Below are 13,408 nucleotides of genomic sequence, written 5' to 3'. Positions count from 1 at the left end.
CAGTGGAGGTCCGCCTCCGAAACAGAACTCTGGTTACAATAAGCCTCCCTACGTAAACAGACCCACTGGGGCTTGTTTTTCTTGTGGAGCAACTGACCACGTGAAGGGGGATCCCCGTTGTAAGGTTAGACCTTTGGGGGTCCACTCCGCTAATCTGGCCTTCTCCTCCTACGAGGAAGAAGAGATTACAGGAGCATCCTTCTCCTCAGACTCATTTCCCAGCGGGATAGAGGCTGAGGTGGTTTTAGTGTCCCTGGGTTCCTGGGAGCCTAAAGTCGCAGAGGCTTATGCTAGGATTCCGGATAATACCAAGCACTACTTTAAAGACAGTGTGCTGATCAATGGAGTGGATACTCCAGCTCTTAGGGATAGTGGGTGCAGTCGCACTGTAGTGGATTCTACCTTGGTAGACTCAGAGGAAGTTACCAGAGCTACTCTGATGCCCACTAAGTTGGCTGACGGACCCCTCCGTATGTTTCCAGTAATACCTGTAAATCTTACTTTAAATGGTACAGCAGTCAGGATTCCAGTGAGCATTCAGAGAAACGTCCCGGGAAAGGTCTTGTTAGGTAATGATCTCAGAGCTTTAGGGCTCGTAGGAGACACTGCCGAAAGACCCTACACACGGTCTCAAGCACGGGCAGCATTGGCCAAGTCCAATACGCCGCCCCAGCCGAAGGGGAAACCCGAGGCGAAAGGAGTCTACAAGTCAAAACGAGGGAAAGAGAATATTCCCCCGAGCTCGCCTACCACTGCGGTGGAGGAAGTTGGTCAATCGCCCGGGCCTGACGAGGAGGTGGCGATGCCTGAAGTATTCGACCCCAACGATCATCCTGAACTAAAAGACTTGTTAGTTGAAGGAGGTCCTGATAGGGACGAATTCAGTAAAGGCCAACGTGAGTGCCCATCTCTGGAAGGCCTAAGGAGACAGGCCTGCTCCCAGCTTGAGGGTGAACCTCCTGGGAAGCATAGGATTTATTGGGAAGGTGGACTCCTGTATAGTGAGCCCACAGAGTCTACAGAAGGAGACCATGGGAGGTTGGTGGTTCCCCTTGCTGTTAGGCCCTTCCTCCTGCAGTTGGCGCATGAAGTTCCCCTTGCTGGTCACCTTGGTATGAAGAGGACCAAGCAAAGGTTATCCATGCACTTCTACTGGCCCAAGATGGGGGTGCAAGTAGAAAGTCACTGCAGGAGTTGTGCCTCCTGCCAGTTGTCTGGTAAGATTGGCGCGACAATCCAAGCTCCGTTGGTACCGCTCCCAGTTGTGGGGGTACCATTTGAAAGGGTAGGGATCGACATCGTTGGTCCCCTTGACCCGCAAACATCCTCGGGCAATAGGTTTATCCTGGTGCTGGTCGACCATGCAACCAGGTATCCTGAGGCCATCCCATTGAAAACTGTAACTGCCAAGTCAGTTGCAAAAGCTTTACTCGGCATATTTACTAGGGTTGGCTTCCCTAAAGAAGTTGTGTCAGATCGTGGCAGCAACTTTATGTCGAAGTATATGCAGGCTATGTGGAAAGAATGTGGGGTCACCTACAAGTTCTCTTCTGCCTACCACCCCCAGACCAATGGTCTGGTGGAACGTTTCAACAGAACGTTAAAGAGCATGATTGGGGCTCTGGAGGAGCCTCAGAGAAGAAAATGGGATCTTCTGTTACCATGCTTACTGTTTGCCTACCGAGAGGTACCACAGGAGGGTGTTGGCTTCAGCCCCTTCGAACTTCTGTTCGGTCATCCCATACGGGGACCCTTAGCCATCGTCAAAGAGGGATGGGAGATGCCCACTCCCCCAGTTACTACCAACGTAGTTGATTATGTGCTAGGGCTCAGAAAACGGATGGTACTTCTGATGGGCTTGGCTAGTGATAAATTGAAGGCAGGGCAAGCGCTGGTGAAACATTGGTACGACCAGAAAGCTTCCCTCATCAACTTTACTCCTGGTCAGCAAGTCCTGATCATGAATCCAATAAGGCCTCGAGCTTTACAGGACAAATAGTCAGGCCCTTACACAGTGGTGGAGCCCCTGGGTGAGGTGAACTATTTAGTGGACCTTGGAAGGCCTGGACAGGCTCCAAAAGTGTTTCACGTGAATAGGCTGAAGGCTTTCGTCCCAAGAGTCGAAATCGCAGCACTGCTACTGGCGTCAGACGTTGAGGAAGAGGAGTCAGAACCTCTCCCCGACCTGTTCCACAGCGGTCCTTCAGATAGCTCCATTGAGGGTGTCCGAGTGGCCCCTCACCTGACTTCTGATCAGCAGGCTGAGGTGAAAAGTTTGCTTAGGCAGTTTTCCCCCCTGTTTTCACAGTCGCCTGGTTTGACACCTTGGTGCAAACATAACATTGACACAGGAGACAGTGTACCTACCAAAAGTAGGGGATACAGGATGTCAGATAAAGTACGGTCTTATATTAAGACCGAGGTCAACAAGATGTTAGACCATGGGGTGATTGAACCCTCTAGTAGTCCTTGGTCCAGCCCTGTGGTGTTGGTTCCAAAGGCAGGCACTTCTGAATTGAGGTTCTGCGTGGATTACAGGGCTCTGAATGCTGTCACCAAGACAGATGCACACCCCTTGCCTCGAACAGATGAGCTGGTGGATACTTTGGGTGCCTCCAAGTACCTCAGCACGTTTGACCTCACTGCTGGCTATTGGCAAATAGCTTTAGCAGAACATGCCAAGGAGAAGACAGCATTTTCTACTCCAGACGGCCTTTACCAATTCCGGGTAATGCCGTTCGGGTTGAAGAATGCACCTGCCACTTTCCAGAGGCTTGTGAATCATGTGTTGAATGGGTTGGACGAATTCTGTCTTGCATATCTGGACGATTTAGCAGTTTTCAGTGCCACCTGGGAAGACCATGTGAAACACCTCGGGATTGTGCTCCAGGCTCTTCAGAAAGCCCACTTGACCATAAAGGCTAGTAAATGCCAGATTGGACAAGGCTCACTGGTTTACCTTGGACATGAAGTAGGTGGAGGGAGGATACAGCCTCTACCCAGTAAAGTACAAGCAGTACAAGACTGGCCTACCCCCACTACGCAAACCCAAGTGAGAGCCTTCTTAGGACTCACGGGGTATTACCGCAATTTTGTGGCAGACTATGGCACCATAGCTGCTCCTCTGACTGCCCTCACAACTCCGAAGAAACCCAAGAAGGTAACTTGGACCGACGAGTGTGAGAAGGCCTTCAATGGCTTAAAAGACTCCTTGTGCCAGGCCCCTGTCCTTAGGGCCCCTGATTATCAAAGACCTTTTATCGTGCAGACGGACGCCTCTGACACTGGGATAGGAGCTGTACTATCACAAGTAGATGAGAAGGGTAAGGAACACCCTATCGGTTTTATTAGTCGCCAGCTTAAGGACAGAGAGCTCAGATGGTCCACGGTAGAGAAAGAATGTTTCTCTGTTGTGTGGGCCCTAAGGAAGCTGAGGCCCTACCTCTATGGGACCCACTTCACTGTGCTGACTGACCATAAGCCGTTAAAGTGGCTAATGAACATGAAGGGGGAGAATCCAAAGTTGCTTAGGTGGTCCATAAGTCTACAAGGCTTCGACTTCACTATTGAGCATAGGCCAGGTGTCCAACATAGCAATGCTGATGGGTTGTCCAGAATGTTTAACCGACCTGAACAAGAGACTCATCCAGGGGTGGATTAGTTCCCCCTGTCCATAGTCTGGGAGGGGCGAGTGTTAGGAAAGATTTCATAATTGTAGGTAATTTTCCTTCCATGTGGCAACCCCTAAACTTTTTGCTGTTGTTTTCACCTTGTTCATGACTTTGCCAGAGAAGTGCAGCCTTCTGCCGCACTCCTCTGGGCTTTCGCTCCTTTCTTACGGGGAAACTGAAATGCCCTTAAGACAGTCAGTACCGGGGAACGCTGTTTCCCGTAGTTTCTTTTATCGTGTTGCGGCTTTAGTGCAATATGACACAAGAGGGCACTGTAAGCTAAGTTACAGCTCTCTTGGGTCTCTAGCCTTCTACAGGCCCTAGATACTCTTTTAGGATGGTATTTTGATCGGTGCAAGTCATTCAGGGACTGGAATGGTGGCAGCGATCGTTTTGTTTATTTTGAGCTCCTTTTGGCGTTCTGAGCACGTTTTTCGCACTGAACCCAAAATGGTGGCCTGGCTCCCAAAATGGCCAGACCACGAGGCTCCTTTGTTCTGTCCACTGACCGTCTTGCTCCCTTCACCTTCCCCAGGTCGGGCGACCCGGGGCCTTCCTTATTTGGGCATGTACTTTCCCGCGAAACGTGGTTGCTTTCGCGGGCTTCTACATGTCGTTTGTGTGCCTCCAGGGTGTGGGCTGGGATGTCTGGTCCCAATACACATCCTGGGTGCCAGAGAGTCTGGGGTGGTGTGAATGCCTGGGACCACCGTGGTCCGTGATTGGTCCACGTATGGTATGTGTGTTGATGAGCGGATCTCCCATTGGCTCCCCTCCGTCTTGGCGCGAAGGGAACCGTGGATAAGAGGGAGCTGGAAACACCACTACCATGTCGATCTCCTGAGTTCTCACGAACGAAGGAATACAGGAGCCAAGTATCCTGCAACCAAGAGGCTGGACCGAGGAATCGCTGGTGACCCGCTGAAGGAATCCTCCTTTGCACTGCTGTCCTGTGAAACCCTTTCCTCCTTGGATCGAACCAGAAGGCCTGTACTGGTGCTTCGACCTTTGGAATAGCAGGAACAGCTATTCCCCGCGACTTCATCATCTCCTGCCAAGTAAGCCTTCGGAAGCGTCTCTGGGCCATCCAGTTGACTGACCAGCTTACAAGGGAGTCCTGCTCTGTAACCGCCGCCAGGTTGTGTTGTATTTCGAGTCCTTGTCACTCTCCCACGCTTTGTACACTTGGCGTTCCCAAGTCTGAAGGGAGGAGTGTACATTTGGCTCGAATACACACAGCCGCTCCGTTGTCCTGCTGCGGCAACAAACTGTGCTGGTTTCGTCGATTGGGACGTCTTTTTGCTCTACACGACTACGAGGCGTTCCCTGCTCTTCTGAACCTGCCAGCTGCTGAAACTAACGTGGAGAAGCCTGGGTCTGCTTGCTTCGGGGACCGGTGAGTAGTTTAGCTAGGATCTGGTCGCCCTCCTGCAGTATCCCATTGCTTTTCCCTGCTGTGTAAAAACAGCACCCTTTTGGCCGTACTCGCGCTCTGCTTCTGCCCGCTGTGGAGGCTGCGCTTGAGTTGCGGAACCTGTTCTCCTTCTGCTGTGCACTAACCCGAACTGCCTGACTTCCTCCGAAGAGCTTCCCCTTTTGCCCGTTGGCACCGGCGTGGCAGGTACTTTGAGCACAAGGCTCCACTCTTCGCAGGGCTCAGACTTCCATCTAGTTAGGTGCCTCTGAAGGCGAACTGAGTCTAAAGCGTTATCGCACTGCCTGTTTTCCTTTCCTTTCAGGTGGACTACATATTTCGTGCTTTAAATGCTTGCGACTGTGTATTTGTATATATATTGTGTTGATATGGTATGTGTTGGTTTAATATTGTGATATTGTGATTTTCTCGCTACGGTCATTGTTTTAAAGGCCTTAAAATAAATGTGTATCTATTTTTGATATAACTGTTTGGAGTAGTTTGTAAGCGCTCTTGCTTTGTGTGCTCATTGCGGGCTTTCAGTCACCCTCACCCCTCTTGAGACCTAGTCTTGACCGCCGCGATCGCTACCTTGATTGGTCTGGCTTGTCCAGAGGTTACCCTGTTCCAAGTAATTAGGTTGGCCTTCTGAACTTCTGCGCCACCAGGACAGAGTTCAGAAATCCGTCTTAACAAACACGTTTCATTTTTGCTACTGAAAATGAGACGACAGTCATCATCGGTTGACTGATGACTGCACTGATGCGGTACTACCGGGATCATTCAACACCAGTGGTTGTCGGATGCAGAATAAATCTTCTTTAATAAGGGTTGGCTTGGTTGTCGGTTGTTGTTCCAGTACGCCTTCCATGGGAATGGAGGTCTTTACATCTTCTGTATACTCGTACAACACTAGTTCCTGCTGATTTGCATCTGTGGAGCTCAGACTGGTGTTCTGTTGATGGGTGGTTTTCTCATTGTCCACAACAGCTTCCATCGAGACATCTCCTGACATTGAGGTGCCTGCACAGAAATGGATGGTAAAGCCTGTCTCTGCACAACAGTTACTTCCCTCAACATGCAAAGCATGTGAAATCACACAGGACATTGTGAAGAGAACACTTTGGGGGACAGAAAGTGTTTCAAACAGAACAAGAGGAATGACACTGGTGTGTTGTTATATAGCACTTTTTGCCAAAGGAATGCATGGACCACATATTTTCATACAATTTTAACACAAACGAAGTTGGTACTCATTTATCAAACTTGTACAGAATAAATGCTGAGGTTGGACATGCCATGATTCCTACCTGAGACCTAAAGATCAATCGCAGTGTTGAGCGCTCAACCCACTGATCTATCTTCATGTTTTCTAAAGGAGTAGGGTAATACAAGTGGGGGTTAGGTAAGGACTTACCGTCATGCAGTGTGTCCATGCCTCCAAGACCCTCAAGGCTTGCAGAGTCCATGGCAGGCAGGCCTTTCAACCCTGCTGCTGAATAATTTGGATAATTTACTTTTTTGGAAATGTTTTTCCATATGACGTTTTTGGTGGAGAGTGGGGTCTGGTGAGAAATAATACATCCTCATGTGCAATGATTTCATCCACAAGGACCCCCGTGGGTAATTTTGCTCAACTTGGCTTTACGTTTTCTCCCTGTAGTTTCGGCCTCCAGATCATGGGCCTCCATCACACTGGAAATGTATTTCCCTTTGAATCCTTCTGGCAACTTATTTGTTTTTTTCCCCACATTTTCAGTACTTCAATTCATCCTTGTACTTTACCCCTTTCCATCTTTCAAATACATTCTTGAAGTCCACTTTACTGCTTCTTACCTGCACATTTTCCCTTTTCTTTTCTCCACTCCTTCAATCACTCATGTGTCTCCCTTTGGTCTTCAGTGTTACTTCCTACTTCTTAATTCTGATGACCCCCTTCATCACTGTTTTACTCCTAAAATGCCTCTGATATTCTCCTTTCTTCTTTACTTTACTCCTTCCTTCAACTTTGGAAAACTCTGCCAACTTTACTTTGTTCTTTTTTCTTGCTGCTCCAATCTACCACTGTCCTTTCACTTTTGTAGAACCACTTTTAAACTTCAACCTTTGCAATATTCACAACTTTCTATTCTTACTCCTGGTACAATCCTTACCATGCCTACTTTTGCCCTTTTTTTTTATCCTTCTGCAGAAAATGATTTCTAACATTCATGCTCCTTGCAATCCCCAACCTTAGAAAGGGCGCTCCTTTTGACTCTTCCTTCCCTTCATAAATCTTTCTTTTTTGCCTGTGCTTTGAGCTGTTAAGTGCCTTCCCACCTTTCTTCTGCTTCTATCCATCCTCTCAGTTCCGGGGAAAGTACAGGTTGCATGTGAGTGTTTTCGGGAGCACTTTCATTAAATTGTGAATGACATGCAACTACACGAAAATGCTGCCGAAAGCTTGCAATCCGCCTGTTTATTTAAAAAACAGGCGGGTTGCAGGCAGTTTGCGACACATCAGTGTCGTCCTCTGTCGGGTCACCCGAGAGTAAAGGTGGAACGTGGGAGTCAAGAAAAGGCACAGTGAAGCAGGGTGTTTACAATGTTCTCTACGCCTTGAACAGAATCGGGCCCTCAGTACGTTTTTCAGCTGTGCCTCCATGGGTGAGTGAATCTTGCCCTCCCCACCACATTCCATCTTCTTCATTATGTAGTTCCTCACCTGCGGAGGATTGTAATAAGAGGAGATATTTAGGGGCTGGAGGAGGAGAGACATTCCTTCTAAGACCAACTCTGCTACTTTTGAGGTTTTCTTTTGAGAACTACCCTCATGCCCCTTTATTAATCATTGGGAATGAGCTGCAGTGGTGGACCAATTTCTTCATTAAGATAATGCATGGCCAATTTGCCACATGTGTGGAAAGTGCATCCGAGGAGAAGGAGCAAGGCTCTAGGCTCCCCACAGGTTTGTGCACATTTTAAGGAGCCCCAAAAAGAACGTCTTTTACTTGCATTACTTGCATAACAACTGCTTGCAATCTAATGTATTCATTAGTTCTGTACATGAGCATCTGGGGCAGCTTTGCCCTACGTCTCATGCCCAACCCCCAATCAATTTCCTTCTTCCCAGGGTATTGCCCATTCTAGTGCAATTAATGGATTTTGTGACACTACCGGGAAAGCCCTTATGGGCCACTTGGGCATTTTAAATGGCTGTGAGGTGTGGTCAAATTCTGTTTGTGTACATTTAAGAGAGTCTCCCTCTATGAGCCTCATTATGGGTTTGCCGGTGACCCGTCGGTAATTACGTCGGGTTAAAAAAAATATCTTAAAACAGGGGAGATCTTTTTGCAAAAGCAGCTATTAAAAAGAACATTGTTTAATTGTATTAACATTGTAAACTTGCTGTTTAATATTGCACACGTGTATTTATAATGCTTTAATCTTGTATACAGTGTAGCCCTTATAAGAACATTAGACTTGTCTATGTAAATGTAAGGTGGGTGACAAAGAGGTGCAATACATCAAAGTTGTGGGCTTACGAGGGCTGTGGCCATAGTTGACTTACTTGACATGTAACTCATTCTTATACTTTCAATTTGGCCACAGATGGCAATAACTGTGATGGCTCAGAGGGAACTCCCGTAGACATTTCTATCTTTATTAATACTGTGTTATGTTATGAGGAACTTATAAATCACACAAGAATGTCATATGACCTCAGGGTGCTGAGTCCAGTCCAGTCCTCTCTCGCACTTGCCTCAAGGTCCTACACCCCACCCACACTCAACACACTGAGAAATTAAACCAAGAGAGTAGCTCTCTCTGCACTTACCCCAGTCTCATCTGACCGGGTTCACTTGACCCTCCCTGTCACCCTCTGTGCACTTGCTTGATCCATACGCACCACCACACCTGAAGATCGTCTGTCTGTTTCTCCCCTGTCTTCACCCCTAATTCTACTGTTAAAATTGCAGAATTGTTGTGAGGCCTATTTGCTATATCCCATATTGTTAAATGTATTTTATGCACTCTTCTGCCTGTGCAGACTACTATAGTCTCAGATTTTCAAGGGCTCTGAGCGACTGTTGTATTTTACCCGTGTTCCCACCCTCCTTGAGCGCTTTGAAACACTAGCCTGTGAATAGGCGCTATTTAAATAAACAATACCATGTACCATGTACCATGCTGAAGATAATCTCGGTACATTGCTGATGTGCTGAATTGTGATAATGATTTCATGAAATAGGTCTGTGCCAGTTGATGGTCCTGGGGAGCAGATGCGGCCCTTCAGGACATTATTATTGATGAAATGCTTCCTGATCTAAAATGTAGTCTTTCTCTCTCTGTGTCTCAGTTTGTATCTGTCTCTGCCTCCCTCTTTCTTTCTCTTTCATGTCAGGTGTGTGAAGCCTCTTTGGTTCAGTTTCTATCTTTGCATTCTGATGTGTGCAGTTCAAAAACATGATTTCAGACGAAATATACAAATAAATCAAAGTGTTAATGGCTTTAAGAAGGCAACGTATTACCGAGGTTATAGTTATAAACAAGTGCAATAAATAAATATTAAGCCTCAAAACCCAATTTATTTCACTCAAGTTTGCCAACGATCTCCCCACCCCTTGCATCAGCCTCTCGTCCCCATGGACAGTCCGGTCCACTGTAGGAGAGTATTGGGGTAAATCAGGTGATGGGTCCTGCCCTGGTTGCCAGATACCTACAGGCTCTCCCCATTGCCTACCTGGCTGGGGTTTTTAAGATGAAGCCTGAGTGTCTGCGTGATCACTTCCTGTGGAGACCACGCTTCCGCCCGGTGCTCCCTTCCCCAAGAGGAAACCGCAGCTGTGTGCTGAGTGCTTTTAGAGGCCGTCCAACATGTGGGAAGTCCCTCTGAGCATATCCCCTTCATTTCTTTTATGGCAAGTCTGCAGTTCATCACATGCTTTACTCATTACTACCTTCAGCCGACAGGTTTATAACAGCACTGTGGAGATGCCACAAGAATGAACAGATGTATAGAGCTTCCTGAGCACCGCATGCTAAATTCCAGCGTAGAGTACATTTTTCTTAAAAGTACTGTTCACACCGTGCTAAATGTGTTGTTTAACAAAAAATGCACTAAGTCTGCGCGAAGTAGCGCGGATTGTACAGGGCCTAATTCACAAATCGTTTTCCAATGGGGTTTTACCATTACAAACTGCTTCTGTGAATTAGGTGCTTTTTTTCGAGGTAGAGGTTTCTGGGCCAAAGGGGGGTACTTATAGGCAGATAATCTGGTAGTTTTAACCAATATGACTAGTATTCATTAAAGAGCCCATGTTCCACACATGTTCACAGAAATTGCCTCCACCGGTTCTACACAATTGGTTTTCTGTGAAAAGCCATTATTTGCAATTCATGAATAAGCACCACTTCTTTTGATGCCAGGTCAATTTTCAGACGTCGCCCGGCTATGCCGGCAGCATCGGAGAAGTACTGTACTAAACGTTTTTGTATGCCTATGTAAACACCTGTTTCCCCTGGTGTTATACAGATTGCTTACTAATAGTGTCAAGAATAGGTGGCCTTGAATTTGGTGGTTAGATCTGGACATAGTGGTTGATTGGAAAGCCACAGTGTAGGACGGGGGTGTTGCTAGTACTAGAAAAGATCAGGGGCTAAGCTAATGTCGGTACTGGCGGGATTCGGGGCTAGCTGTAGTCTTTTGGTTGTAGTCCCTGAGTTTCTATCCAGGGCTACAACTAAAAGACCCAGACTATGGCCCCCTCAGTCCCCCCTAGCAACGCCTCTGTGCAGACCCATGCTTCAGTGAGAGCCACCACTGCATCAAGTATTGGTGCTATGCATAGTGCGTGCTGACTTTAGAAATATAGGCAGGTATATAAACAGCACTGCATGTGGGGATCAATAGCTTTCTGTGCTTAAATGTGTGTTGGGTATAAGAGATGGTCTTGTCACATGTATGTGATGTGGAAATGTGCATGCAAGTGTAAATTGGACAGTGCCCAGATATAACATCTGAAGTCCAGACATTATCATGGATGGCCCCAGGAACCACCAACTCTCGAAACAGTTCAAAGGTTTTTATTAAATCAATTGCAAGGGTTGTCCCTCTCTTGTCTATGACACGCAGGTTCCTCCCTTGCCCAGGGGCCCCCAAGATGGTCACTACAGATCGATAACCCCTACTGTCAAAGCTCTGAGTGGCTGGTCATGATGCCCTAAGTGCGAACACCCCTTTACTCTGTCTCCCTCTGTAAAGAGTCTAGATGAAATCCTAACCCAAGTCCCACAATACAAGTGGTACAAGAATCGGTGCCTTCCAGACACTCAGGTCCCTCTTGGTCCCTTATTTTGCTGCTCTTATTTTCTATGTTTCTTCTGAACTCCTTCTGCTCTCCTTCCTTTCTTTCATCCTCTCTACCTTTATCTCTCTCTCTCTCTCTCTCTCTCTCTCTCTCTCTCTCGTGCTTTGCTTCTGTCCCTTCCATGTTCTCTCTCTACTCTCTCTACTCCTACTCTCATCCCCCTCTACAGCTATCCAGCCTTCTCCACACTATGCTCTCCTCTCTCCCCGCTACTACTCTCCCCTCGCCACACTACTACTCTCCCCTCTCTACTTCTGCTCTCCTCACTCCGTTGCTACTGCTCGCCCCACTCAGCTCCACTACTCTCTCCACTCCACTACCACTACTTCTCACCCCTTTCCACCTATATTACTCTACACTCCTCCCCCACTGTTTCCCACAGTCACTATGCTTTCACTCACCTTCAATTCCTTTTCAGCCACCTCCACTCCCCATCTATTAGCCTCACTCACACACTTTGCATGTAAACTCACACTCAAGTAGCACGATCTCCCATAATCCAATATTGCACACTCCTTTTCCATGCTCCTCCATACCACTATTTCTGTGCTTGGTCTGTTGGTCCTCCTTCTCCTTCCTTGTCTTCACCCAAACTACCCACACCTTCCTGTTTAATGTACCCCTTATTATCCACCACATCAACTTCCATTGACTGTCTCCCCCATCTGGTCCTTCCAGCAATCACTGGCTTTCCTTTCCCCAGGGGAGGTATTAAAGATAAGCAACCACATAAAGGGGGCTTTAAGCCCTGCCCCTTCTTGTACATGAGGCCTCCTGCATTTAGAAATGGTGGCCCTCTCAAATTATCCTCAAAGTCCCACTTTATATCAGGATTGACCGTAGAGCCTGCTGTGCCGGACTGATCTGGGGACTACTCTGTGGTTCTGCTGAAGGTAAATAGCACTGCAGTTCATGTCCCCCCGAGCATCTGGCATGCAGGCTTGATATGCGGCCTGCTGCATGGTCATTGTGAAGGTAAGAGAAATGCCACAAGCCTTTTCGTTTGGAGTGTAGGAATTGCAGGTCTGATGTTTGCATTGTTTTGCCATTCCGTAGTTACTCGCTGCCTTACTCGCTGCCTCTCACCCGGTTTAGTTGCTCACATGCTCCTCCATCACCAGGCCTTCTGGATCATGTAGTCCTACAGGATTAACAGACATAAACTAGCCAGTATTGTGTATTACTGGTGTGGGGCAGGACAAGTTGGTACTTATTTCAGGCATGCAGGCAAAGCTACACAGGACAGAAAACCAGACTCTCCAAAATCCCACATCCCACCTCTGGGGCAGGAATGGCTCTGGTGAAAACACTGGTTTGCTTCTCACCCTAGGTTGAGAGTTGAACCCATCCCATCTTGATAGGTTCAGGTCCTTGACGCTGTCCAACACCACCACTCTTTCTTCTAACTCCCCTTCCTCATCAAGGCCTCTGGGTAACTGAGGATACAGGGATAGGAAATATGCATTGGCATGTTTAGAGCTGGCCTGATGTTCAATCATGAAAGAATATTTCGGGAGCACTAGGAACCACCTTAGAATGAGAAGGTTGGTGTCCTTGGTCTGGGACATTCACACCAAAGGATGCATTGTCTGTTACTAATTTAATCAATGGCCTGTTCGATAGCGTCTCAGTCTAGGTATGGCCCATTTTATTGCAAGACATACAAGCTTCAACTCCCATCAACCTTCTACAGGGGAAAGAATTTCCCGCTAGTGAAAAAGAGGTGTTTCTCATTGCCATCGTGTTTGTGTGAGAAAACTACCACCACTCCCACTCAGGATGCATCAGTCTGTATCAAAAATTCCTTGTAGAAGTTCAGCATTTTCAAGACAAGGCTTTTACAAAGGGCGTTTTTTACTATTTGGAAGGCCAATTGAGAACTGTGATCCCACTGTACTGGGTTGGAATAGGCCTTAGTTAATTTGTCTGTTAAGGGGGCTGCTATTTCTGAAAAGTTGGGATAAATCTTCAAT

General features: G+C 47.4%; 1 protein-coding gene across 1 annotated transcript in view; it reads left to right on the top strand.

The window, feature by feature from the left end:
* ARSJ (arylsulfatase family member J) overlaps nt 1–13,408 on the top strand; it is a 500,852-nt gene that overhangs the window by 153,698 nt on the left and 333,746 nt on the right. The gene's annotated exons all lie outside the window — the stretch shown is intronic.

This window comes from Ambystoma mexicanum, chromosome 6q (genome assembly GCF_040938575.1).
Source record: "Ambystoma mexicanum isolate Mex_15411 chromosome 6q, UKY_AmexF1_1, whole genome shotgun sequence".
In the NCBI taxonomy this organism is placed as follows: Eukaryota; Metazoa; Chordata; class Amphibia; order Caudata; family Ambystomatidae; genus Ambystoma; species Ambystoma mexicanum.
The sequence above is the reverse complement of the archived record's forward strand: the minus strand, read 5'-3'. Positions and strand labels throughout refer to the sequence as shown.